Consider the following 2,509-nt stretch of genomic DNA (forward strand, 5'->3'; position numbering starts at 1 on the left):
GTTTCATTATATATCCTTTAGAACAGTGGTCCCCAACATTTTTGGCACCAGGGACCGGTGCTCCTATGAGAATCTAATGCCAGATGATCTGAGGTGGAGCTGAGGCGATGATGCTAGTGCTGGGGAGCTCCTGCAAATACAGATGAAGCTTCGCTCACTTGCCCACTGCTCGCCTCATTGGGGACCCCTGCATTAGAACCTTCTGAATTTTGTATAATTACTTATAGTATGTATCAAAAGAATATAAAAATAGAAAAAATTTTAAATCAAGAAGCTGAGTTGGCATCTGAGACTTCAGACCATATCTGATGTTTAATGGGAAGACTGTTTCTCTGTTGATGAAGTAACTAGTCCTTACATTCTTCAACGACAACGATTGCCTGCCTGGCACTTACGTAATGAAAATAAAGCTACTGGAAGCTAATGTTGTCATAAGATAAATGTTTCTTATTTTAATAATATGCATCTGGACATTTATCTACTTTCAGAATCCAATTTCCTGTGACAAAAGAACTAACTAACTTTAATACATAGGATAATACATTTGTAGCTGACAAACATTTTCAAGTAGTAAAGTACATAGCATAATGATGAATGTTCACTTAGGCTAAGATACGTGTAATTGAACAACATTTTTATAAGTTATTTATAGCTGAAATACTATGACCTGTATTGCTATAAGATGAGAAAACAAAGCTGTGCCTTAATAAATCTGTTAAGAATAAATTTCCCAACATCTCTTCAAAAGTTGAAAAGGTGTAGATTATAGGCAGTAAGACTGGTAATACTACACCCCAGGATGTTTTGAGAGATAATCATAGCAACTAGTAAAGTAGTACAATTGTTTAGTGCTATATATTTGTGAAGTGCTTTTACATATAGTTCATTTGTTTCTTGCAACTACTCTTCCAAGTATAAATTTTGACTCATATTTTGCAGATGAAAATATGAGTCAGTGTACCAGGAAAATGGCAAGCATCAATTCTGAGTTTTCTTGTAATTCAAAGGTTGTTTGTTTTGGTATTTATATCAAGAAATATTGCCATTTACAGAAATTGGTCCAGTTTCAAATTGGACAGTGGGTCTGCCCAAGTACCAATAAAACGTGATTCAGGGACCAAAAGTGAGAAATCACACAAGAGAAGACAAAATATCTTACATAGTACGTGGTCACTTATTTATTGAGTGATTATTAGTAATAACTGCATTATGCAAAGCATTTTCACAGAGTTTATTTCATTTTATCCTTCCATGTAGATATGTAGAACAATTATTACCACAAACCGTCAAAGAGGCATTATACTACTAATAAAATGTCTTTAATAATATAAACCCTGTCTTACTTTCTGCCTATGCTACGGAATACGTCAATAAATATCCACAGATGACCCTAAAACCCTACAAACCACAATGCATGATAGAATCCAATGACAGAGTAGTAACTGGACATGAAAAGGTTTTTCTTTTGCCCTAGAATTAAATATTTACTTTCCCAGATGCAGCAACCGTCACGATGTTGATGCCCAAGAAGAAAGGATTGCTACTTATGACTTCCCTTTTAAGGAGGGAGTGATGGCGGCCAAGAATATCTGGAGCTGGCAGACGATGTGCCTAATAATCTTCACGTCATGAAGGCCATGGAGTCTCCCAAATCACGAGGCTACGTGAAGGAACAGTTTGCCTAGAAACATTTCTACTGGTGCCTTACCAATGAGGGGGCCCAGTATCTCCTTGAGTACCTCCAGCTGCACCCCCTACCTCCCATCCCCCTGGGGATCATGCCTGCCAATTTGCGCTGCAGCTGGCCTGAGACTTGCAGGCCAAGGCCCAGTGGTCTGGAGGGTGAGCGGAACTGCGAGGCTGACTCGACGGGAGACTTGACAGAGACACCTACAGATGGAGCGCTGTGTCCTCTGGGGCCGACAAGAAAGCCGAGGTCCGGGATTGGGTCAGCTACGGAATTACAGTTTAGAGACGGATTTGATCGTGAAAGTGGTCAACCACCTCAGTAAAGTTGGAGGAATTATTTTTTGTTAAATAAACTTGTAGCCAGAAAATATTTTGTAAAATTAAGTATTCAGCAATTTGCACTATAGAGTGTTTACAAGGCAGGCGCAGGCTCTCTCCAAGGTCCTGAGGACCTGACAGGGTCCCAGCCCACCAGCTCAGCACAGAATAATGGATTGACTTGCATATTGAGAATATTTACTCCATAGCTTTGGTTACCAATTTAAAGATCTGATTGCAATTGTAACAGCAGAAATTCACTTGAATTGCCTGTGGACTAGCCAGAGATGAGGACCCTATTCAGGAAATGATATAAACTAATAAAACAACTCTACTTCCAGGCTTAGCTTAGAAGCAAATTCTAAAACGGCGGATTCAGTCTTTTGTTCTCTAAGAAACCCTGTGTAACCTCCAAATTTCTGAGAGCCAGCAGAAGAAACTTTAGAGCAAATCTATTTGGATTCTCTTATTTTCCATACTAGGAAATCATGATCAATACCCA

General features: G+C 39.1%; 1 pseudogene; it reads left to right on the forward strand.

Moving 5' to 3' along the window:
• Positions 1–1,513: 1,513 nt before the first annotated feature.
• Positions 1,514–2,012, forward strand: LOC102889100 (annotated as a pseudogene).
• The last annotated feature ends 497 nt before the right edge of the window (positions 2,013–2,509 follow it).

The sequence above is a fragment of the Pteropus alecto genome, unplaced genomic scaffold (assembly GCF_000325575.1).
Source record: "Pteropus alecto unplaced genomic scaffold, ASM32557v1 scaffold146, whole genome shotgun sequence".
Taxonomy (NCBI): Eukaryota; Metazoa; Chordata; class Mammalia; order Chiroptera; family Pteropodidae; genus Pteropus; species Pteropus alecto.